The 26687-nt window shown below is 49.8% G+C and overlaps 1 protein-coding gene across 3 annotated transcripts in view; it reads left to right on the top strand.

The window, feature by feature from the left end:
* Positions 1 to 26687, top strand: part of CDC14A (cell division cycle 14A) — a 541681-nt gene that overhangs the window by 296150 nt on the left and 218844 nt on the right. The gene's annotated exons all lie outside the window — the stretch shown is intronic.

Below are 26687 nucleotides of genomic sequence, written 5' to 3'. Positions count from 1 at the left end.
ACCGTCAGCCACACGCCGCAGCAGAATGTCCAGCGCGGTGACGGCCGTGGGAACCACCGGGGAGGCGGTCAGGGTCCAAGGCGAGGCCAGTCCGCACCCGCTCCCGCAGCACCCGCCTCAAAACCTTCCTAGTCCGAGTTTTCAGGCCCATGTGACGCCAGTGGGGGGCAGGGTCCGCCATCACCTCTTCCACCGGCGCACAGTCACATCGGACAGGTGGGTGCTGCAAATCGTCCGAAGGGGCTACTCCCTCCCCTTCGAGTCGATCCCCTCCAGCCATGCCACCACAGTACCACCGCGTGTCGGGGGACCACTTGCAACTTCTGCAGGAGGAAGTTACGGCCCTCTTGGCCAAGGGGGCCATCGAGCGCGTTCCTGGCCCAGAAGTAGGGTGTGGTTGCTACTCCCACTACTTTCTGGTACCCAAGAAGGGCTAAGGGGGCCTACGCCCTATCTTGGACCTACGGAACGTCAACGGCTTCCTCTGGAAGGAGAAGTTCAAAATGTTGACTTTGGCTCAAGTCTTGGCTGCCCTAGACCTGCAAGACTGGATGGTGGCGTTGGACTTGCAGGACGCCTACTTTAACATCCCCGTCCTGCCGGCCCACCGACGTTACCTGCGGTTCACGGTAGGCCTAGAGCATTTTCAGTTCACCGTGCTCCCCTTTGGCCTTACCAGCGCCCCATGGGTGTTCACAAAAGTGATGGCGGTGGTCGCAGCTCATCTGCGCAGGTTAGGGGTTTCAGTCTTCCCCCTACCTCGACGACTGGTTGTTGAAGGCGGGCTCGCCCCAAACAGTCGTCAACCACCTCCAGATTACGGCGGATCTCCTGCACCTGCTGGGGTTTTCCATCAATGTGCCGAAATCACACCTGTGCCCCTCCCAAAAGCTCCTCTTCATCGGAGCTGTTCTGGACTCGGCGCAGTTTCGGGTTTTTCCTCCCGAGCAGCGAGTCCAGGATATTCAGGCTTTGATTCCCATCTTCCAGCCGTTATCCCGGGTTTCGGTCAGGTTGACGCTGCGGCTCCTGGGGCTGATGGCTTCCTGCATCCTTCTGGTGCATCACGCCCGGTGGCGGATGCGGGCTCTGCAGTGGGACCTGAAGTTTCAGTGAGCCCAGCATCAGGGCAACCTGTCCGACCATGTCCTGATCTCGGTGGGCACTGCGAGGCAGTTGCAGTGATGGCTCACGGACCGCGATTGGGTCAACTGCAGATCCCTCTCCCTTCCCCAACCGGAGCACGTAGTTGTGACGGACGCGTCCCTCCAGGGCTGGGGAGGCCACATGGGAGAGGTGGAGATCAGAGGCCTCTGGTCTCCGGCGGAGTCCCGGCTCCATATCAACCTTCTGGAGCTGCGGGCGATTCGTCTAGCGGTGAAAGCATTCCTCCTCTCTGTCCGGGGGAGTGTGGTGCAGGTGTTCACGGACAACACCACCGCCATGTGGTACTGCAACAAGCAGGGCGGGGTGGGGTCGTGGACCCTATGCCAGGAGAGTCTGCGCCTCTGGCAGTGGCTGGAACATCAGGGCGTGACCTTGGTGGTTCAACACCTGGCAGGCTCCCTGAATGCCAGGGCGGACGAACTCAGCCGACGGCGGTCGATGGATCACGAATGGCGTCTGAACTCGGACATGGCGCAAGGCATCTTTCGGCAGTGGGGAGAGCCTTGGTTAGATCTATTCGCCACCGAAGAGAACGCGCAATGTCATCAGTTCTGCGCGTTGGAATTTCCAAGGCGGCACTCGCTCGGCGACGCATTTCGTCGCAAGTGGAGTTGCGGTCTGTTATACGCCTTTCCGCCTATACCACTTCTGCCCAGAGTGCTGAAGAAGATCAGGCGCGACCGGGACCAGGTCATCCTTGTGGCTCCGGACTGGGCTCGAAGATTCTGGTATCCCGAGCTACTCAACATGTCAGTCGGTCCCCCGATCCGTCTGCCTCTTCAGGAGGACCTTCTGTCGCAGCAGCAGGGGACGGTCCTCCACCCGAACCTGCCCAGTCTCCACCTCCATGCTTGGAGATTGAGTGGCTATTTAAAAAGAACAAAGGTCCTAAGCTTAGAACAATTTCTAGAAAATTAGATAGCATATAGACCACAATCGGACAATATGTACAGTTCTTCTTATACCCAGCCGGGCAAAGAGTTTATTTTGGGAATGTTTGACAGGAAGTCAATTCAAATCTTACAATATCATATCAAACATAATAGTGTTTGAAGTAAGGCACACGCCTGTGCCGTACTCAACAGGATAGAGAAAAGTTTGTGAAAAGGGGTGCAGAGGAAAGAATAGTTTACATCAGGCAAAGGAAGAGTTGAGCAAAAGAGTGGTACTGCTTTAGAATTTAAATTGGCAGTATTCCCTTTAGTAGAACATACAAAAATAAATCACAATAAATAAGAATGTATGTCTACATAACAGTGTCGACGGCGTTTCGATCCTATGCTCTACAATAAAAGGATCATCATCAGGACTTAATATATGCCTGGAATAACATAGAACAATCAAGCCCAGAGAAGGGTTTGAAGAGGCGCTTTCAGTAAATGCTGTACCTCGATGTTGCGGTACATTGGGGACGTTAGTGCCGCCTAGGAAGCAACAACGCTTGCTAGGAACAGATGCACCGTCATCCTGACCAAAGCGAGCGGATCGTGCAATCTCCCGACCGCCGCTACAGAGCCCCTGGAAACCGGGTGAGAACATCAAGCTAGGCGCTCACTCAACTTTACTCAGCTATCTGATGCTGCTACGGGATAACGTATCCCCGTCCAAGACTGTTCCCCCATTATCTCTTCTAACCGGGCACCCCTCACTGGGCAGCCGTTCCAGGACGCTGGATAAATATATTGCCTCTTGAAGTACATCACTAACGTCCCCAATGTACCGCAACATCGAGGTACAGCATTTACTGAAAGCGCCTCTTCAAACCCTTCTCTGGGCTTGATTGTTCTATGTTATTCCAGGTATATATTAAGTCCTGATGATGATCCTTTTATTGTAGAGCATAGGATCGAAACGCCGTCGACACTGTTATGTAGACATACATTCTTATTTATTGTGATTTATTTTTGTATGTTCTACTAAAGGGAATACTGCCAATTTAAATTCTAAAGCAGTACCACTCTTTTGCTCAACTCTTCCTTTGCCTGATGTAAACTATTCTTTCCTCTGCACCCCTTTTCACAAACTTTTCTCTATCCTGTTGAGTACGGCACAGGCGTGTGCCTTACTTCAAACACTATTATGTTTGATATGATATTGTAAGATTTGAATTGACTTCCTGTCAAACATTCCCAAAATAAACTCTTTGCCCGGCTGGGTATAAGAAGAACTGTACATATTGTCCGAGTGTGGTCTATATGCTATCTAATTTTCTAGAAATTGTTCTAAGCTTAGGACCTTTGTTCTTTTGAAATAGTCGATACCCATGGTCCAAAGCCATTAAGTGGGTCCCCCTTGTTTACTTAAAAAACTGGAGATTGAGCGGCGGCAGTTGAGGCCATTTGACTTGCCTGCTGAAGTTTGTGATGTTGTTCTGGCAGCCAGGCGTCCCTCCACTAAGACGGTATACGCCTGCCGGTGGAACAGATTTGTGGCATGGTGCACAGCAAAGGCTGTGGATCCCCTTTCTGCTCCTCTTTCTGAAGTTCTTCTCTTCTCTCTTTCTCTTGCCCAGCAGGGCTCTGCTCTGGGCACTCTCAAGGGCTACCTTTCCGCCCTTTCGGCCTTCCTAAGGCTACCTGATCAACCTTCTTGGTTCAAGTCCCCTATAGTAACTCGTTTTCTGAAGGGCATCATGCACATGTTTCCACCTGTCCCTTTTGTGATGCCTCAGTGTGACTTGAACCTAGTTCTTACTTACCTGATGTGCGCTCCCTTTGAGCCACTTCACTCTTGTCCTCTCCGTCTTCTCACCTTGAAGACAGCCTTCCTGGTTGCCATCACCTCTGCCAGACGGGTGAGTGAGCTCCTGGCTCTTTCTTGCAAACCTCCCTTCCTGTCTGTGCATCCGGACAAAGTGGTGTTGCGTACCAAACCATCTTTCCTGCCCAAGGTAGTCTCTGCTTTCCACATCGGGCAGTCCATCACCTTGCCCTCCTTCTTCCCGCCTCCGCATCCCTCAAAGGATGAAGAGTGGCTCCATCGTCTGGACCCAAAACGTGCGCTTTCATTCTATGTGGATCGCACACGCCAGTTCCGGGTGGACGACCAACTCTTTGTTGGCTACGTGGGTGCGAAGAAGGGACGGGCGGTGCATAAACGGACCATCTCTCGGTGGGTCGTCTTATGCATCAAGGCGTGCTACTCCTTGGCTAGAAAGGAGCCTCCAGTTGGGCTGAGGGCCCATTCCACTCTGGCCACGGCGGCTACTACTGCCCTGGGTCGGGGCAGTCCCCTTGCAGGATATTTGCCAGGCGGCTACTTGGGCCTCGCTGCACACTTTTGCGAGACACTACTGCCTGGACAGTCAGGTCCGGAGGGATGGCTTCTTTGGCCGTTCCGTCCTCCATGACTTCCTGGTGTGAGTATTGGTTCGCAGACCCACCACCGGGGTTGGTATTGCTGGGGTATCTATTCTAAGGTAAGGAATCTAATACTAACATGTTTCTTTCAGAGGAACAAGTTACTTACCTTCGGTAACGATCTATCTGTAAGAAACAGTAGTTAGTATTAGATTCCTTACCGCCCCACCCATCCTCCCCGTTCTGCGAACTGATACCTAGGGTTAAGGTTCTTCCCCTTTCAGGGCCCGAGTTTCTTGGTACCAGTGTTGTTTCTAGCATGGCTCTGCGTATCTGGTGCGGAAAAGCTGTGGCTAAGAACTGGCGTCAGCGCGCATGGGCCGCGTCTAAGTACTCCGACATCATTCCGGCGCATACGACGCCGACGACGGATGCGGAGCCAGAGACGACGCGCAGGGGTATTGCTACGCAAAAATTTCCAGATCCAGTCTGACGCCTGGGGATATTCTAAGGTAAGGAATCTAATACTAACTACTGTTTCTTACAGATATATCGTTACCGAAGGTAAGTAACTTGTTCTTCACTTGCAAAAAAATGAGTTGCCACAATCAGTCGTGTCTGTTGTTGGAAATCACTTACAGTATTGCTCTACCTCTGCCGTCCTTCGTCTGCTCTGCCCAAGGACCAGGTTGGCATCATGCCTAGATATGGGGGTACGGCTGTGGTTTGTGAATTCTGTACCCACACTTCAGGCAAAGCTAGAAGGGCTGCAGTGGTAGGAAAGGTTGGGTTTTATTAGAGGTTCCAGAAAAAGCTAGGCTTCACCTGGAGCTGGGCATGAGTAGAGAAGAGCTGACTGCTGGCTTTGGATTGGCTTCTGAAGCCAGGTAGTCTTTTGACCTCATAGAATTCTTCCAGAGTAAAGGATTACCCCTCCCCACCTTTATAAAGATGATCTGCCGACCCATTGGAGAGGTGGTATCGTTCATCACTCCCTGAACGGCAAATCTCACCTTTTGCTTGGACTGTCTGTTCTGGGGATGGACATCCTTCGAAAGTGGAGCAAATAGGTGGACACCCCATCCCAGATTTTTCTCTTCTGGGGGGATTCTCTCTTCAGCCAGTGCACTTGGGCAGGGACGCAAGAGCTGCTATAGTTGTGCTTGCACAGTCACTTAAGACCAACCATGTCAGCAGTGCAGTCTACCTGAGATGTATCCCTGCGAGCATGGATCTCTCAGGCAGCACGTTCCTTCCGGCACCTGTGAACCCCGACCTCCTGCTCTGGGTTGTGACATCTGCAGTTGTAAATCCTGTAAATCCTTCACCATCTCAGCCCACAGGGCAAGTAAGGCTCTTCTGCTTTTTCACTGGGTGCTGACAAGTGTTTGGAAATGGGTGGGTGGGGTTTGGTGTGTGTGGGGTGCGTGTCCTACAGTTTCCTATTGCATCTCACCAGGACTGTTCAGCTGCTTGGCTGAGGTTCCCTGGAGACATTCAGATTTTGCCTTAGACTTTCCACCTTATCGTCGAATATTTCTCACTGGACAGCTCCAAGTAACTCCTCACGGACCTCTCCTCAACCTTTTAGGTCACTATTCAGTCTCTGACCATTTCTTTAAAGGCACCTATTGTTGTACATTATCTTCTTATTTTCTGGCACCTCATTTGCTACAGGGCTGTTGAACCATTAGTTACTCCTTTATGTAGGCTTGCCTTAGCATCCCATCGGCAATGCTTCTGCAGATCCCACTCTCCTCTTGCTAACTCCGATTCGCCTTCTTTGCTGGTCCGTGGACGAGGCAGTTCCTTAGAATTCGCACAGCCTTCCATTGTCTGACACTGCTGGTGTCCCCAAGCTGTATGATCGATCTCTGAACTACCTCTATTGCTTTCTGCAACTGTCCCAAACTGAGCTCTGTCCATGGCATTTTTTCAAAACTTGAAGAATATGGGGCGAAGTAGCACCCCACTCCAGACGTACAGCCATCATCATAAGCCTTAATGCTGTATTAAGGCTTCTGTAAACATGAGTCCTTCGTGTGACTGGACGAAATAAGATTTCTATAAGAGAAACTGTGGAATAAAAGGAATAAAAATATTTTGGACAAGATTGGAACAATTGGTGCCTCTTTGGTATGCATAAATGATGGCTGTGCGTCTGGAGTGGGGTGCTACTTCGCCCCACATTCTTCAAGTGATTATTCATAACACATGTGTTGGGCAGACCACGATTCCAGGCTTGCACGCCGACAAAAAGCAAAAAATTAACTTCTTGAAATACACGGAAACAACCGGTGTGCACTCTGTCACTTCTTCTTTGTGATTTTGTCAAAACTGCTAATAAAATAAAGCGATTGCCCGTCTGCCAAGGGCATATAATACTTTGTTGGTGGTGTGGTAAATGGCCAGTTTATGTATATTGTTTACTACACTGTTGCACTGATCTTGCTTGCGTCCAACTAATTCATCTTGTTTTATACATGTTTTTATTCAGTTTGATTTGCCCTATGTACTCTGTTCTATTAATATGTTGCGCAGGTGTGACCAGATGTTTTACTTTTTGGGAGCCTGCTGATTCATATGGCCCCAGGTATTTGATTTCTCTGTACCATCATTTGTTGGGGAGTTACGATGTTCTCCGGCACCAACACTAGGTAAGGAAACCCTACCCCATCTCACATGGAGGCAGCATTCTCTGTTCCTTTCACTACAATGCTGGTCCCTTATTCTTTGCTCAGTCTAAGTTACAACAAAGAGGATAACAGTGAAATGGCAAATAACTAATGTTTATACCTGAAACGGAATCAGGGCAAATTCCAAGAACATAGTATGGTTCTGTGGGAATGTATCACACAGGTACAGTCCATTTATCAAAAATCGTAATGGTCAACCAAACTGAATATTCAAGCAAGTGTGTACAAGACCCTCTCAATGAAACAATTAAGATTCTGTATTTGTCACAGACAAATAAGTAGTGCAGACAGCGCGGTGCTCAAAGTAGTGAATATGTGAATTACACAATCTGATATACAAGTATTCCCTGGGTTGCCAAACAATACATAACGGAAGAACTCCAGCATAATCTTTCAAATCTCAATTTTGAATAATCAGTAGACAACCCAATGTATAATGTAAATGTTTCGACCCAAATGCGTCAGTCTGGTGGTCTCATCAGGACATAAGCTATCTGTATGTCGATCCTTGCTCATGAATAGAAATTCATATTCAACAAGTGGGGTACGCGTCTGGCCCCAGAGCGGACTAGTGTGACCAGTAACATGTTAAATCATTTGATTTGATTGATTTATTATTTTATAAAGCGCACGATTGCCCGTGGGCGTCTTGGCTCATGGATGCAAAGACTGCGGATTCAATTCTCTACAGTCTCAGGCTGTATCGCTCACTGTTGGATACGATAGATCTGTGGAGACAGTGGAAGACAGATCTATTCAATGTTGATTCTCTACAGTACATGAATATGGAGTCCTTCTGATTACGTAGGGAGGCTCTTGTATATTTGTTTGAATGTGTTCGGTTTGGGTGATTTGGTTGGTTGTGGGTTTTGATGCATGTATGTGCTGTACCTGTGCGAAGGAATCCCACGGAAACAGTGTACTTTGTTCCCAGTATAGCGAAGCACCGACTCCTGTTTGCCCCTGAGCATCAAAAACCTACAGCCCTTCCTTACGATAGGTAATGTTTCACCAGACTGCCCATTTAGTATTTATCGCATTGGTAATAATTGCTGTAATGCAGTGGACTCTGTCATGGTGGTTGCGTTGCTATTTCGGATCTTATCATTGTTGCAGTACTTGAGCAGTGTTTGCGGTGGGAAGTGTAATTACTGTGTGCGTCTTACCGCTTCCCTGTGCCCAGATAAAAGCTGCGACGCTCCCTTGGAGTCTTGTTCCTGGCCATCGAGGCGTTGCTTGGATATACCGACGCCATGTTAGCACTCGGCCTGCAGAGGCCATTGTTGGGGCCGCCTGGGCATGCCCGCACTTGCAGGAGAGGCGCGCCGCCCCGTGAGTTCAAGGCCACGGTAACCCTCCGTGAAAGCGGCTAGTGTTTTCAGTACCGCACTTAATGTGGCCATTCATACCTAAGCCTGTGTGTTTAGGAGAGGCCCGGTGAGTTCTTCACCTTGTTAAAACACACACACTAGCTGTGTGCTTGTGGCGTTGTCTGTGGGAGAGCGAGTAATCCCATTTACAACCTGCAAGTGAGTGAATAAGGAGAGCGGCCTTTTCAGGATTTTAGTAACACTTTTTTTAAGGATTTGTTGAACTGTTTTAATTGGCAAGAAAGATTCGAATGTACCACAGCACCCCCCCCCCCCCCCATTCAAGGGTTCAAAGTGTGATTCTCATGTTCCTCTTTATATCAACTCAAACCTTGGCTGAGTTATTGTGGCTGGACCTCGGGTGCCTTTTAGTAAATCATTTAGTTTCCATCTCCTTTTGAAAGTTTCTGTTATCCAGTGTTTGTGAACTTGTAACGTTGGAGCTGCCTGAAATGTGTTAAGCGGTCATTTATTCTAGTCTCGTTCTCAAATAATAATGCTAAAAAGCATGGTTTTACTGAAAGGCTATATAAAAAATAACTAGAAAAACAGCCACACAAGTGAATGTTTTCTTGCTGCTGCAGTGGAATATTGGCTGTTTACATAGCAGTCAACATTATACCTACCCTTTAAGTTGTACGTACGACTTTCTGCCATTACTCTACACAAGAGTGTAGTTACCAGGAATTTATAATCCCTACTCTTCTTAAAGTTGCTGCTATTACTTTTTAGATCGAGTCTGCAAGCAGAGCGCATGCGCTATCGTTATGGCGATGATCGGTTGTATCTGTGTAAAAAAAAAAAAAAATCTCAAAAAAGGTGCTCTTCAGCCTGCCTATTACTTAAGATTTGTTGGCACCCTTATCACTCGTTTGCTTCCTCCTTCTAATTCGGCAGCCCATGCGATGTCGTCACTTTCTTGTCTTGTGTGGAGCATGGACAGATGAATGTAACTTAATTAGTCTCCCTTCACCCCTTGTGCTGTGATTTAGGTACTATATCCGATATTATACCTTTTTTTTTGCATTTTTAAACTGCGCAAACTTAAACTGACCAGAAGGTATAAGACTGTTCATACGAGCACCAGTTACATTACACAAGTTCATTTACTTTTTAACATCGGGGAGAATAAGTGATTTATCTGGAATCTGGACGTTGAGGTGACGCCAGCTCCAAAGTAGGCATCCTGTCTGCCTACACCTCCCATCGCACCACATCCGTGCTTGCTATCATGCAAACAAAACACTCTATGCCAATCTACTCTGCACCACTGCACTGTTATACTCTACGCAACTGCACTCTGCTCCACTCTATTCTACACCAATCCACTATATGCCACTGTACTGTACACCATGACACTCTACGACACTCTACTCAGCAGCACTGCACTCTCTGCCACTCTAGGCAACTGCACTCTGCTCCACTCTATTCGACACAAATCCACTATATGCCACTGTACTGTACACCATTGCACTCTACGACACTACTCAGCAGCACTGCACTCTCTGCCACTCTAGGCAACTGCACTCTGCTCCACTCTATTCGACACAAATCCACTATATGCCACTGTACTGTACACCATTGCACTCTACAACACTCTACTCTGCAGCACTGCACTCTCTGCCACTCTACGCCACTGCACTCTTCTCTGCTCCACTCTACTGCACTCTAAGCCAATGCACTGTACGCTAATACACTCTAACCACTGCTCTGTTCCACACTACCCCTCACCACTCCACGTCACATCGCTCTACTCTGAAACTCAGCCCTGCGCCACTCTGCGCTAAGCCAGTTCACTCTGAACCACTTTAAGCTAGTTCACTCTGTACCACTTTAAGCTAGTTCACTCTATACCACTTTAAGCTAGTTCACTCTATACCACTTTAAGCTAGCTCACTCTATACCACTTTACTCAAAGCCAGTGCACCCTATGCTCCTTCACCTACGCCAACTACTTTGCACCACTGCTCTTAATGTCACTATACCCTATAATATTCTACCCTATGCCACCACACCACTCTAGTCTACACCTCTGCACTCTACGCCACTGCACTTTACACCAATGCATTCTACACCACTTTACTCAAAACCAATACACTCTATGCCACTGCACTCTGTGCCACTCTAATCTACACCAATCCACTATGCACTCTGTGCCACTCTGCTCTACACCATTCCACTATACGCCACTCTACTGCCCACCACTGCTCTCTATGGTACTCTGCTCAGCAGCACTGCACCCTCTGCCACTCTACTCTGCGCCACTGCCCTCTTCTCTGATACTCTACTACACTCTACACCAATGCACTCTACGCTAATGCACTCTGCCACTCCACTCTACACCACTTCTCTGTACCACTCAACTCGACCCTTCACCACTCCGCACTACATCGCTCTACTCTGAAATAATGTACTCTGCGCCACTCCACTGTGCGCCACTTCTCTACGCTGTACCACTCTATGCCACTGCACTTTATGCTACACCACTGAACTCTACGCTATGCCACTCTACTCTAAACCAATGCACTTTAAGCCAGTTCACTGTACACCACTTTAATTAAAACCAGTGCATCTTGTGCTACTGCAGCTACACAATCTACTTTGCATCACTGCACTTAATGCCATTATACTCTAGAACATTCTACTCTGTGCTACTGCACTTTACAGCACTACACGGTATGTTACTCTAGTCTAAGGACCCACTTTGGAGAACCCTGCTCTGAACCACTGTACTCGTCTCTGCACCACTGTACTCTTCTCTGCACCACTGTACTCTGCGTCACTGATCTCTGCACCATTCTACTTTGCGCCAGTATACACCAGGGCATTCTACGTCTTCGCACTCTGTGAAAGTGCGTTTTATGCTACTGCTCTCTTTGACACTGCACTCTAGGCCAGTGTGCACTCTATGCCACTGCACTCTAGAACACTACATTCCAACACTCTACTCTTCATGACTGCACTCTATTCCACCGCACTGTACTCTGCACCACACTTACCTATGCCAGTGCACTCTGTGCAGCTCTACTCTGCATCACTCCACGTTTTGCCACTGCACTCTACCCCGCATCACTCCACCTTGCATCACTCCACTCTATGCCACTTCACTCTGTCACTCTACTTTGCAGCACTGCACTCTTCATTTCTGCATTCTATACCACTCAAGTCTACGTCACTGCACTCCAAGCCAATGCACTTTGCAACACTTCACTGAATGCCAGTGCACTACACCAATACTCTATTCCACTCCATACCACTTAACTCTACCCTGAAAAATCTACTCTGTGCCACTGCACTCTACTCTATGCCACTGAAGTCTGCGCTGCAGCACTCTACTCTGCCACTGCAGTCTGCGCTGCAGCACTCTATGCCACTGCAGTCAGCCCTGAAGCACAACACTCGGCGCTATCCACAACACTCGGCGCTACTCCACAACACTCGGCGCTACTCCACAACACTCGGCGCTACTCCACAACACTTGGCGCTACTCCACAACACTTGGCGCTACTCCACAACACTCGGCGCTACTCCCCAAATCTCTGCACTGGGGTGAATGTATGACATTGTTCTGCATTCTGTCCAACTGTGGTTTTTGCATTTGTCACCCCGAGTGGGATGGGTATGCTCAGACGTGAGTCCCATGCTCTCCACACCACTGGTTTCAAGCAAGCCGGGCTGAAGACGGCTGAAATGCCAGAAACCGGTCCTCGGAAGCTTGTTTCTGGTCCAGGGAAGGCATGGCTTGGCAGTTCCGGCTGGACTGTTCCCATGAGGCACAGGGTCAGACTGATTTGCATATGGCCATGTCTGAACTGGGGTGGTGTGGAGTGCAAAAAACGATGGATTTAGGCCCAGATCTTTGCACTGGGGAGAATGTATGACATTGTTCTGCATTCTGTCCATCAACTGTGGTTTTTGCATTTGTCACCCCGAGTGGGATGGGTATGCTCAGACGTGAGTTCCATGCACTCCTCACCACTGGATTCAAGCAAGCCGGGCTGAAGACGGCTGAAATGCCAGAAACCGGTCCTCGGAAGCTTGTTTCCGGTCCAGGGAAGGCATGGCTTGGCAGTTCGGGCTGGACTGTTCCCATGAGGCACAGGGTCAGACTGATTTCCATATGGCCATGTCTGAACTGGGGTGGTGTGGAGTGCAAAAAAACGATGGATTTAGGCCCAGATCTCTGCACTGGGGTGAATGTATGACATTGTTCTGCATTCTGTCCATCAACTGTGGTTTTTGCATACTCCACAACACTCCGCGCTACTCCACAACACTCCGCGCTACTCCGCGCCACTCCGCGCTACTCCACGCCACTCCGCGCTACTTCACTCAACTCCACTTTACTGTTCTCCAATCCACGCCACCCGTAACACTCCACTTTACGACACTCCACGCCACTCTCCTTTACCCCACTAACTGAACAGCCACTCTGGTGTACAGCATTGCTAAAACATATTGTGAAAGTCAATAGCTGTTACATAGGCGAGACTTAACTGGCTTTGCCAATGCTTGTTCAGTTTGTAGGTGCAGAACAAAACCCCAATGTTAGGGAATGTAATTGAAAGTTCCCTTTCCTAGGGTTGCCACCTAGCTTCATGTTGTCAGGGCACCATGTTTTCAGGTACAGTCTAAGTTTATAGGAGGCAGTTCCCTTGCAGAACTCCCTACAAGGCGGTGGAGAAGTGTGGCTCACTGGTTAGAAGAGGCAGACCTGGAAGCAGAGGTCAGACCGGGATCAGGGTTCAATTCCCGGCTCGGCTGGGTTTTGAGTCCTAAAATGTCCACGGACTCGACAATTCTCGCTCCGGTGCCTACTCGATTCACGGGTTCACACTCTGCGACTCTGGGCAATAGCTTGCTTAATCTCCACAACGGCCCATCGCGGTGGGATGCCTGGCTTTCACCTTGTGGATACCCTTGCGGGGTTATCTCACAGGGGAATACCAGGACGGGTTCCCTAAGCAAGCGCTTAGATACCGGGTCGGTGATTTGCGCTATATAAATACATGTGGTGAAATCGAACTCCCCACTATGCCTGGGAAACAAGCCCACAACTTCTGATCATTCTCACACTACCTGTTGCATTTGGTGTATTTGTAAATCACTGCTAGGGTATTGACAGACTGAAGACTAGAATGGGCAGGAAGGAAAGATATATAGACTAGATTTACTCCTGCTATGCACCAGGGATTTAGACCATTATATCCTCACTGATCTAGCGCGTTCACTCCCTGCTCTACAAACCCCTCATTCCTCTACCACCAGATGGAGAACAACCTCATTCTTGTTTTGACCTGCTGGTTACGAGCCCACCTCTGAGGGAATCCCTCTACCGTCTACTCTTCCCATAACACTTCCGCTATAACCCACTAGTCTCTCTGCTTTACTGTTTTTATTTTGTACTTACTCTCTTCCAGTTTTACCTCATTCTGTACATTGGCCATATAATGTGTTGTCAGCGTCCTACTCATGGACTCGTTCAATTTACCCCATTGGACTGACTGACTTGATGAAAGTAATTTGAAACGAAAAGTCCTGGATTAATATTGCTGTGTCTGTGTCTGGTGACCTGGAGCTTGGAGGGGGGGGGAGCTACTTTTTTGCTTTGTGAAAAGAAACTCTTTCGAAACCTATGAGAATGCATGTTGCCTGAGCAAATTGAGACAGTGGACCTGAATGGTTAGTAGTTTGAAGGTAGCATTAAGTACTTATTTTTCAAGTGTACTTCACGTTACTCTATTAAGTAAATTGTCTTTGATGGCAACCGAGATATCTAAATCATGTTGGGAGTGTGGATCCTATAGTGATTTGGTCCAAAAGGAGGGATTTCTTCAACTGCACCCATGTCAGAAAGGGGGATTATTAATTTCAGAGTGGGTACCCGTACCAATTTAATAAAAACACCTTGGTTAAGTCCCAACACAGTTCTAAGAGAAATTCTGCTCAAACACTGATGTGGCATAAGCAGCAGGCAATTTCCAGGAAAATGCCTACTAAGGCGAAGCTGTAAAAAAAATCTTAGTCAAGAAACTAACAAAATGAAATTCCCAAAGCAAATCCCTGAGCAAAAATACTCAAAAATTATCAAACTGGTATAAAGAGAACAGAAGATATGAATTAATCAAACATCAAAACAAAATGCTACTCAGTAGTTCAGTTTCTGGTAGACTGGGATCTCTGTGTGTTTTCAGTTCAGCCATTATAAATTTGGATCTAATATGGTTGCACAAGTCAAAGTTTTTACCTTAGTGTCTTAGTGTTTTTGATGCTCCAAGTCCTCCAGGTGGGACAGGAAAGAAGCAGAAACCTGTTACAGTCACTAAAAGCCCTATACACAATAGCGATATCGCACCTAAACCATTGGTCTTGGTTCCAATGCTCCAAGCGATGCAAAGCTAGACTCCGCAGCCACCAAGGCCACCTCACCACAGGAGTAGATTTCTCACCCTGTTCCAGTATTAACTTTAGACTCGGTCACCTTTTGGTTCTGAAAATCTTTTAGTAGGTTATTGCTGAAAGCTGTAGTCGGGCAACCGATAAAGCAAACTGCCGGATGGAGGTTTTACTGAACCCTCCTCGAGTGCGCCGAAGTTGAGTTACCATTAGCTCTACACAAATGACTGGAACACCAGCTAACCACGACTGACGCCCAATCCGCCAGTCGTCGCATCCTTCAACACCAACCTGTGTTGGTTTGGGTTTACTTTTTTGCACACATCTCTCATTAGGTGCTGAAGAAAACCACAGCACCTCTACGGACTCAGGGCACTGTGGCTGAAACATGTCGACCCTCTTGAGCCTCGTCGTTATTTTGGATGATAACATTATGATAACATGTTTGTTAAATGTTGCAGAGTCGTGGGTTAATAATGTATTGATTGGTTTTCTGTGTCCTTGTTAGATTATCTGCTCATGTATTTGGTGGATGGCGCCTGGATTGTTAAGGTATCTTTCTGATGTACCGGTTTCCGCTTGACTGTGATACTCAAAATGGCGGACATGCGAGGAAAATGAAAACCGAGTAACTCTACTGGGGGCGCAGTCCATTGCCTGTTAGCTGCGTGATAATTTTCAAGAGGGTGCCTTTAGAAGGAATGGACCCACTTTTAGAATGATTCAAAGCTGATCCATGGAAACTTACACCGAACTAGCAGCGTTTTCCATGGGCTCTACTACCCATTTCTCCGGTTGGACTCCCGCAACTGTAATTCGCTTAACCCTGTTCATTTGACCTTCCCTCTTCTTCCTCCTGATTTATGGCGATCCTCCATCTACCTGTGTTCGCCTGTGTGGCCCGTCCGTCCGCTACCCCTCCCCGCTCTACTTTTCTCCACTTTCCTGCTAATGACCTCTGCCCTCACCTGTCCTAGCCCCCACCCTGTTTATCTACGATTTTTACCCCGTCAATTGAGATCTAGCTATTTTGTTCTGATGCCCGATGGAGCTACCTAGTTTAGCTATAGGGGAGACAGGTCGGGGATTTCCCTCCTTGGACGTCACCTACCCAGTCTGTCTTTAGCCAGACTTCCTTGCATCTCTCCTGTCGTCTCTTCCCACATCCTCCCTCCAGTTATGTATCTCCTTCCCTCCTCTCTCTAAGTATTGAGACTGAACTATTTTGTCTGATGCCCGATGGAGCTACATGGCTTAGCTATAGGGGAGATGGACCGTGGATTCCCTCCTTTGTCGTCACCTACCCAGTCGGTCTTTAGACAGACTTCCTCTTGTCTCTCCTTGTTGTCTTTCCTCTTTTTTCTCCCTTTTCCACCTCCCCTGCCCCCTCCAATGCTTTTCTCTCTCCTATCTCTCCTCTCCTAAAGTATTGCCTTTTATTTTGGATGGATTGTGTAATTGTTGATCTTGTCTGATACATTGTTGATCCTCATGTATAGCGCTCTGATACCTTTTGGGTCTAGCCAACCTCACTTTCCCTCCTCCCCTCCCCCCGCTACTTTCTCGCTTCTCTCTCTCCTCCCCATATGTATTGCTGACTGTTTGATATAATGTTTACTTGTTTGATCTTTTCCTATATATTGTTGAACCACATTGTTGCACTTCCTTTCGTCTCTCCTGCTGTCTCCTACCACATCCGCCCTCTATTTATGTCTCTCCCTCCCTCCTCTCTCAATGTATTGAGACTGAACTATTTTGTCTGACGCCCGATGGAGCCTCTTAGTTTAGCTATAGGGGAGATGAGCCGTGGATTCCCTCCTTGGTCGTCACCTACCCAGTCTGTCTTTAGACAGACTTCTTTCGGTCTCTCCTCATTGTCTCGTCCCTAGCTCCTATCCCGTCTCCCCCGAATTCTCTCCCCTTGCCCGCTACTCTGCCTACCCCCTGTCCTTGGTGCCCTTTGACTAGGCACTCCTTCTCCCCTTGTTGGGGAAAGATCCAATATTTACACTCTGGAGTCCCAGCGAACCCGCTGAGTGAGTCCACTGCGCCAAGGGAGCCACTCACACTTGAGGTATGGTATGGCACCCCTTGCCAAAGCACTCCCTCTCCCCTTTCTGGGGAAGGATCCAGTATGTAGGCCTTGGAGTCTCAGAGACCTCTCTGAGAGAGTCCACTGCGCAAAGGGAGCCTCTCGCAATAGAGATAGGGAAGGGATACCACTTCCCGTGGGATCACAGCTTACTGGATTTTGGACGTTGCCTTGACTCGTCTACCGGTTTGTGTCCCCTTCACCCTTCCCCTCTTCTCCCCATGCTGTGACTCTCACCCTCCCCTCCTCTTTCCCACCTTAATTATCTGTCTATTTCCCCTACTCCAACCCCCCCTGAATCTCTCACCTTGCCTTCTTTTCCCCTTACGTATTTGTAAGTATTGTTTATCTCGACCTTACAAGCAACTATGTTGCCATGCTCTAAGAACTGTGTAACCTTTCTAACGATGTAACCTGTAACTATGATCTGATGCTCATGTAAAGCGCTCTGATACCTCCGGGTCTAGCCAGCGCTATATAAAACTTTAAATAAATAAATAAATAGATGCTTAGACTTCCAAGACCATTTGAAGTGGTTTTCAGAGCCACAAAAAGCTCTGAGCATTATGAACCTGGTTTTCCTGATGGTTGTATGTGTGTCCTCACTGTAGAACCTTTGATTCCTTTTCCTGGTCCTCTGGAGGAAAATGACTAAGACCGCTGTTTTCCAACTAATGGGAAAGCTTCCTCTGGTCACTACTGCAAACCCACTAGCTCTTTTCCAGTTAGGGTTTCTGCAAAGTCCAGTCCTCAGTGGCCACATTGACCTTCTTTGAATAAGATGTGTTATCACTTTTAGGGTCCCTGTAACAAGCACTTGACCCCTAGCGAGCTGCTCCAGTCAGTGGATGTCCACGTCATCTTTGCGTTATCTTCTAGTTGTCCGGCATAGTCTTATTGCTTCAGGGTTCTTTCTTACCAAGCTGGTTCTGAAGTGGTGTTGAGGTGTCGTGCTACTGTGCAAATTTTCCAGAAATTGGAGAATTCCTTAACCCAATCCTGGCTACTTTCTTGCAGAATTCCATGATCCTTTATCAGAACTTACTTTCTTAGTTTGCTGCAAACCTTCCCATAGACTCTCAACCAAAGTGGAGCCGTTTTTCACTTGAAGGAGCCTCTAGCCACTCCCTTATGGATATGAGGTGTCTTTTCTTTTGGTGGTGGTGCTGGTATTCCTCCTGCTCGGGATGCAGATAAAAAGTTTTTAGTGACTTTTGAAATCCATGGCTGCAGTTCCTGAGAGTCCTATTTTGTATTTACTCCTCAAATGAGGCACTCTGAAGGCAACCCTTTTTGTTGAGAGCTGGTCCTGTCCTCCCTCGAAATGGCTAATCTATGCTAAATTGTCACGTCTGTCCCCCTTCCTGCTTCTCCACTGCCAGGGGCCAACCCAGTGTCTCAACAGGAGGGCCTTTAACAAGTCAGCCAATGATGTGCTTTCAGTCTGGAGCAGGGATGAGATACAAACCAGTTCTAAACTGGTTTACTCTCAGGCTGCAAAAAAAACACTTCAAATTTCCTTTCCACTGAAGTTTTAATGACTGCATATGATGTTTCCACTCATGGACGTCATTTTATTTATAGCTCGGCATGTTTGCAGAAAATGCAGCTTTGCTTAAACACTCAAAAGCCTTTTTGCAGTTAATTGTCAGCGCATACTTTTCTCAATGCCCATTATGTCCAGTGTTCATATAGGAAACACCCAGCCATGTTTGTTTAAAAGGCCCACTGTAGTTGTGACCGAGCTAAAACATGAGAGATTTTTCGATGGGCCAGTGTCCTTGTTTATTCCTTTTCAGTGATGTTTAACTGCGGCTCAGCCAGGGCACAATTGTGTTCGCTGCAGCCATGTATTTTTGCCTTTTATGTACACACCAAAGCCCGCATATGAAATCCACGACACTGGTGAATTTCTTGCGCCTTCTAAAGTTGTCCTTATGGAAAGATAAGACAATTGGATGAAACCAATGCACAGTACCAGTTTTAGAGGGAACACATATATTGTATGCTGCTGTTTATCAGTAGCATATCCTAAAGCCATGATAACCAGGCAGGACAAAGGTGGTGGGAGTGACCATGCCAAAAATAATGTCCATACGCACCGTGTGCAAATGCTGATATTTCAGTAATGATGGGAAGTTGCATAATGGACTACAGTTGGCTCAATAGGATTAAGGAACGTTTTTCTGCGGTTGAACCTTGTCCTGTTCTAACATAGAATGTCTTTTAGCGAATGCTATAGCTACTAGGATAAAAGGTCTAAATATTGGTATGAAAGACACCTGAGAATCGAGCCTCTAAATAAGTGGCTTTAAAGTTTCCTAAGCTTTTCCTTTGACATGCTGCCTGGACTAAATTGCCGTATGGACAGCACATTACAGGCACTGTCCGGGGTAAAATGTCACTGGTTTGCGTCTTTTTAGGTCTCGGGACGAAGCTGCGAAGCAGCTTCCGGTCAGAGAATTAATGTCCTCTAGTGGGGCTTCAGAACCCGCCTCCCTGCTCTGTCTCTCCCCATTGGCTGGCTTCCTAAAAGGAGGCCAGCCATTGGAGGAGAGAGCCGTCCCTCCAAAGAAGCTCCGTCTTTTTCGGATTCGGGGGCGTGATTTTTTGCATTCTTTAGCCCTGTGACGTCGTCTGTCACTCAGGGCGCAAAAAACACGCCCCCGAATCCGAAATTGGCCGTGCGTTTCTCCGAGGCATTGTCTCCTTGCCTCGGAGAGACGTGGTCGTGTTTTCGTAGCTGCTCGCCTCCCTTCCCTGCTGCTTTTAGGAGCTGCTCGGCTCCGCTCGCCTCCCCCCTCCCTCTGCCCTCCTCCGTCGTGCTCTCGCCTCCCCCCCCCCCCTCCCTCTGCTGCAGCTCCCCTCCGTCGTGCTCTGCCGCTCCCTGGCCCCCACCCCTCCCTCCCGCATTCGTAATCGTACCTCTGTGGAGGGGGCATCCGCGGAGCCTGGGGTAGAGGGGGTAATTTTGTTAAATAAAGTCTGGCTCCAGACAACTCACCCAGTGTAGCGGCAGCAGGGGCAGCTTGCGAGGACCCGGGCTTCATCATCTGTGCCTTCGGTCCCTCACCAGCCAGGCATGGTGGTGCGGAGGACAGGTCACCAGCGGAGCAGAGTCGGCCGAGCTCGGGCAGCACATAGTCATCTCAGGGCTACATGACATTCCCCGCCCCACATACCCAAACCCGCAAAGGAAACACAGACAATTAGAAGTTTGGGTAAAAAATTGCTGCAGGATTTATTTACATACAACATATGTAAAGATGGTGGGTTAGCTTACGGGCGATCCAGGACAGGCCGCATTCTCGCCACCTGCCCGCCTGTTTGAGCCAAACAGCACAGTGGCGAACCACCCAACTGCTGTATAATAGAATTAATTACTGACACACCCATTTGCTGGGCGTGACTAGGCAAACCCCCGGCTGCACAGGCCCACAACCGCCCGAAGGACTACTGGGGCGCCGACACGGATTCCTGCACCTCCCATGAGGTTACAGGTTAGGCTCTGGCACCCCTATGTGCCCGGTGAAGTACATCATTTGCACCTCTCTTCTTCCGGATCGCCCCGTAACTCCGCCTGCAACGAAAAACAAACACATTAAAACGCCCCCCAACCCCTACCACTGACACTCTGGGTGAGAGGAAGGGAGGGAAAAGAGTGTCCCGCAAGTTCACGTCGGCGTCCGGGCGGCAAAGAGGCTCAGGAGAAGGGCACCGTGGCCTAAGTACCCAGGAAGCCCCTCCCCGCCGCCCGGACGAGATTCTCGGCAAGCCGCCTCCTCCAATCGGTGAGGCGGATGTGCCGGACATGTAGCTGGGGGCGGGACCGCCCTCCATGACTAGGTGCCCGCCCTCTTGATGGCCACTGCGTTGCCTCGGGCAGGCGCATAGTCATCTCAGGGCTACATGACATTCCCCGCCCCACATACCCAAACCCGCAAAGGAAACACAGACAATTAGAAGTTTGGGTAAAAAATTGCTGCAGGATTTATTTACATACAACATATGTAAAGATGGTGGGTTAGCTTACGGGCGATCCAGGACAGGCCGCATTCTCGCCACCTGCCCGCCTGTTTGAGCCAAACAGCACAGTGGCGAACCACCCAACTGCTGTATAATAGAATTAATTACTGACACACCCATTTGCTGGGCGTGACTAGGCAAACCCCCGGCTGCACAGGCCCACAACCGCCCGAAGGACTACTGGGGCGCCGACACGGATTCCTGCACCTCCCATGAGGTTACAGGTTAGGCTCTGGCACCCCTATGTGCCCGGTGAAGTACATCATTTGCACCTCTCTTCTTCCGGATCGCCCCGTAACTCCGCCACAGCCTGTGCGGTGGTAACCGCTGCCGCACAGGCCCCCCCACCATTGTTACCTATTCTACCTGCAACCTCTGCTCATGAGCGCTTCTTTTAAGTCCAGCAGGAAGAGGTCTAAGCCAACAGGCGTGAGGTGAACACCATCTTCCTCGAAGTACCCCTTCACCTTTTCCTGAATCAAGTCATGTTTAATGAAACCCAGCCCTCTGCGCTGCGTAAATTTTTTCATGGCCGCATTTATGCGCCTTCTTGCTCTCTCAATTGCCTCACTGGACTTAGCACCCCGCCAGTGTCTCCTAGGCACTATTTCGGACCACCAGACCTCGCATTCCCGCAACATGCTGCCAATGATACCCAGGTCGGTTTTCATTTTGAAAAGTAGAGCGGGTTTCCCCACGGAGGTAATGTCATTGCCACCCAAGTGGATTATTAAATGATGGGGAAGAAGTCCACCCTGGGCAAGGGCCTCCCGCAGTCGAAAGAGCAGGCTATGCCAGCGCATGCCCGGGAATCCCCACCACACGCATTCTATCTCTGAAAAGGTACCAGTCCACTGCCTGATGGCAGCCCATCGTGCCAGTCTGCTGACCATAGAGTGCCCCAAGACCCACACACGAGCACCTGTCAAAGAAAGACGCGATATGTTCAAGGGTGTTTATTCAAAATTCACATGTTATACAAATATCACAAAGCACAGCAAACAAAACAACACAAAACTGAAATGGGATCAAGGCCTAACATAACGCCTATAACAAGCAGATTCCCAGCGCCCAACCGACTGTACCTGCCCTGGAGACATCCCAGCGCGAAAGGCCGATGTGGCCGCCCCTATACGGAAGGAGTGACTAGAGAACTTCTTCCCTTGAACCAACAAGCCAGCCCTGTCAAGGCAAGCCAACATGATCTTGTCCATTTGGTACTTTGTTAAGGGGCTGAGGTCGGCATGCACTAGGAGGTAACCCGGCCCAGTAGGGCGCAATGCAAGGAAGGCTCGTAGAACTGCCACGGGGCAGCAGCGAAAATCCCCAAGGGGGGAGAGTCTAATAAGAGACCCTTTACCAGACTGGTCTGTCTTAGATCTTCTCAGCTTAATAGACAACCCACCCTCGAAATTAATATCCTCAACACACAAAGCATCCAGAGAGGTATCTGACTTAGAACGAGCCACCAGCTCACTACTCCTAAAAGCCCCAAAGAAAGCTAGGACAAAGGCAGCAGAGAAAAGGGCCGCCTCGTAATCAGAGTGCACAACTGCCTGCAACATGGCCTGGAGAGAAGGGAAATCAATGGGGGACCTGTCATCCGGGGCCCTAGGATCCTCTCGCGCCCAACCCTTCAAGGCAGCCCTAATCACAAAGGAAGAGGTGGGATCCTGCCCCCCACCCAAACTAGCCTAATGACCAATGGCCGCTAAGTGGCCGCAAACCCAAGAATGCGATCTCTTCTGCTTTTTGGCCCATACTATAAATGCATGAACTCTCTTCTCTAATGGCAACGTTTGCAAACCCAGGTCAGATATAACTTTAGTGAACGTAGCACGGTGACTTGAGTAGCGTTTACGTGTACTCAACGCTAAGGATTTCTCTCCTAGTTCCCTCATGTGCTGCTCCACTCCAAGATGTGCCAAAGCCTTGGCGCAAAGGGGGTCATCTCCTCTCTCGCCTGGGGGCAAGCTGCCCGGAAACGATCCAGCTGCAAACGAGAGAGAGCGTCAGCTGCGACATTGGTAACCCCTGCAATGTGTCTGGCTCTAAATTCAACATTGCAAAACAGGCACCTGCTATCCAGTTCCCGGAGTAGAGACAGCACCATGGGGCAGCTGGCAGACAACCCATTGATCGCCTGCACTACTGCCATGTTATCTGACCAAAACAGGACCTTTCTGTGAGACAGGACCTCCGGCCACAGGTGTAGAGAAATGACAATGGGGAAGAGTTCCAGGACAGCAATGTTAGTAGTAATGCCCCGCTTGCGCCAGGAATTGGGCCAACCCTGCGCGCACCACTGGTCACCCAGAATTGCCCCAAAGCCCTCGCGGCCCGAGGCGTCCGTGTACATGTTTAGCTCAGGACTCTCCACCCACGGGGACCTCCACCTCACGGTCCCATTAAAATCTGCCAAGAAAACATCCCACATCCGCAGATCCTTCTTGAGACCAGAGGTCAACCTGACAAAATGATACTGTTTGTTAATCCTAGCAGTAGCTTTGGCCAAGCGCCTTGCAAAGACGCGCCCCACAGGAATCACTCTCGCAGCAAAATTTAGTTTACCTAGCAGGCTCTGAATGACCCCCAGAGGTGCTTTGTCTCTGCCTAGCAACGCTTGAATGTCACCCCTCAAGGCCACCACCTTTTCTGCTGGGAGACGAGACACTCCCTGGACCGTGTCAAGCTCAATCCCCAGGAAAGTCAGCACCTGAGCAGGGCCCTCGGTCTTACCTGGCGCCAATGGCACACCCAAGCGACTAGCCAGCTCAACAAAACAGTCCAGGCCCTCCTGACACTCCTGCGTGCCCTCCCTCCCAATGAAAAGAAAATCGTCTAGGTAGTGAGACACCGCTGCCACTTTATATTCCTCTGTCAGGGCCCACTGAAGGAAGGTGCTGAAAGCTTCAAAGAAGGCACATGAGACAGCGCAACCCATAGGCATACACTTGTCGAAGTAGTATCCCCCTTTCCACTTGAAGCCCAAGAGATGCTGGCTGTCAGGATGGACCGGTAACAAACGGAAAGCTGCCTCTATATCTGCCTTAGCCAGCCAGGCCCCCTCTCCCGCCCTTCTCACTAAGTCTATGGCCATGTCAAGCGAACAGTAGGAGACAGAGCAGGCCTCTTCAGGCAGCCAGGAATTGACAGAGTTCCCCTCTGGGAAGGACAAGTTGTGTATCAACCTGAAAGCCCCAGGTTCTTTTTTAGGGACAACACCCAAAGGGGACACGACAAAATCCGGAAGGGGAGGGGACAGGAAAGGCCCAGCCACCCTCCCCAAAGCTACCTCCTTGATGATCTTTTTGTCGACAACCTCCGGGAGCTCCCTCGCCGATTTTTGGTTTTCAGCATCTCTGCTGACTCTAGGACCCTGATAGGGGATCTTGAAGCCCTCGAGGAAACCATGAGTCAGGGCATCCCTATCTTTCACATTGGGATAATGGTGAAGGAGGGCAACCAGCCTAGGTAAAATGATAGGTGATGGGCCTTTGGACCTAAGATGGGGGGGGTCCCTGACGGGCTGCACAGGTGGGCAAAGGGGGGAGGGGTGTGGGTTTGGCTGCTGGGGCACCTCAGCAAAGGGGAAGGGGGGGGGGGGGGGATGTCCCTGGAGATACTACTTGTCTTTGCTGGCAGCGTTGGAGGCGGGGGATCTCTTCTCACAGGACGACTCGGGGTGGGAACCACTGCACTTGCTGCAAACATGGGAGAATCTACAGACTTTCCCCCAGGTGCAGTTCCCAGCATTGAACATCCTGCATGAGGGAGAAACATACTTCTTGGCGTACTGTTTGTTAAAACTGCCCCCCCGCGCCCCCCTCGAAAGGACTGACGAAAATTACTCTTCTTCTGCGAGAACTGCTTATCATTTTCCGTCTTCCTAACCTGTACCACACTGTTGACACCACTCTCTACTTTTCCTTTGCCCATGTGGACCATCCACAGTCTGACTTCAACCTGGTCCCATTCCAGCTCCGGGCAGACAGACATCTTTTTGCGGAACTCGCAATCATACAAGTACCACCCCATCCCCGATGTTGCTTCCGCTTCGTTAATTATCACACTATTGTATTGGAAAAGACCCTGTGCCTGTTCTGGGAAACGCTCAGTTATGACAGCCGCCAAGATGGCAAATGCCTGGCGCCAGTTTTTTATTGTCTTCTCGGGCCAGGTTTGGAAACGTGCTTTCTTTTCTTCATCCTTCGACCCCATCCTTCTCACATCAACCCCATCCGCCCCCAGCATGAGGAGCGAGAAAATGTCTATGAACTCCCTCCGCCAAATGCCTTCCTTAGCCGCCTGAGGGACTTGCCAGGCCAGGGAACATTTGCCAGACAGAAGAGGTGCCATAGTCATCAGGGCTGTGGGCGCAGGGATGGACAACACAGCTGACGGCGGGGCCACAGCACTAACAGCTGGCAAGGGTGGAAGAGCGGCAGATGCACCCGCCTGTGGCTGGACTGGGACCACCGGGGGCGAGAAGGCCTCCTGGGGCACACTCTGCGCCGGCGGCAAAACCTGTGGGAGAAGAGCTCCAGTCACCAGACTGGGGAGAGAGCTGACCGGAGGGACAATAGAAACACTGATGGGACCAGCATTATCCCCCCCTTGGGAAGAAGTACCACCCCACACTTGCACCACATCTGCCTCTCCGGCAGAAGACAAAGGGGCCACTGCTAGCGGTGGCAAAATCACAGATTGCATAGAAACAGGTGACCGTGTCTGGGCAGGGCACAAGCTGGCTCTTATTTCCGCCATAAAAGACGCCAGCGAGTCTGTAATCTTACCCAGATCTTCCCGGGTAGCGAATTCCGCACTAGAGGCCGCCATGCGAGGGGGCGAGGGGGGGCACACCCGGACCACCGCTGGGGGGGATGCCGGGGCGTGCACTATCACATTCCTGACCGGGTCAGCCGCCCTGGTCTTCGAGGGGGGTTCTGCTGGGAAGTCCTTGACTGTTGGCTTCCTCGTGCGCTTGAACCTCACTGTGGCTGTGTCCTCTGCCACCTCTATTTCAGTTATTTGTGGGGCTGGGGCCGGCCCTGGTGCCTTAGGGGGGTTGGCTAGTAAAAGTCCACTTGCCCACGCCACCCCATTGGTCTTCATCATGTCCAACAGGGCTTTCATCTGAGGGTCCTGCGACGGTCCTAGCCCTGAATCCTCAACCTGGGATGTCTGAGAATAAAGAGGGGGGGACCCCTGACTCTCCATGGTGCCTTCTGATGTATCCTGCAAAAGAGATAACCGTGAGCAACTAAATACAAACGACTCTGTCAAACTAGCACGCGCACACCCCCCTATGTAAGCTATGACCCACTCACGTCCCCATGTCACGGGACCTGTGGAGGAAAAAAGACTTGCTACACAACTCGGGGGGGGGGGGGGGGGGGGAGACCATCCGCCGGGCCCCCTCCCCCTATAGTAGGCCCACCCTTTGCACTTACATACCTCTGATACTATTCACGTGAACTCGCGCAATCCGAGACTAATGTTCGGCCCCGAAGTTGTTCCTTGACCGGGTAAATTGCCTGAAACAAACAAAGGGAGGTAAAATACTTTGTCTTGGAAAGCAAAATAGCCCTTACCGGGACGCAAAGAGCACCAAAAGTTCAAGTATAAGTGGTAACCGCCC

The sequence above is a fragment of the Lissotriton vulgaris genome, chromosome 1_1, assembly GCF_964263255.1.
Source record: "Lissotriton vulgaris chromosome 1_1, aLisVul1.2, whole genome shotgun sequence".
Lineage (NCBI taxonomy): Eukaryota > Metazoa > Chordata > Amphibia > Caudata > Salamandridae > Lissotriton > Lissotriton vulgaris.
The sequence above is the reverse complement of the archived record's forward strand: the minus strand, read 5'-3'. Positions and strand labels throughout refer to the sequence as shown.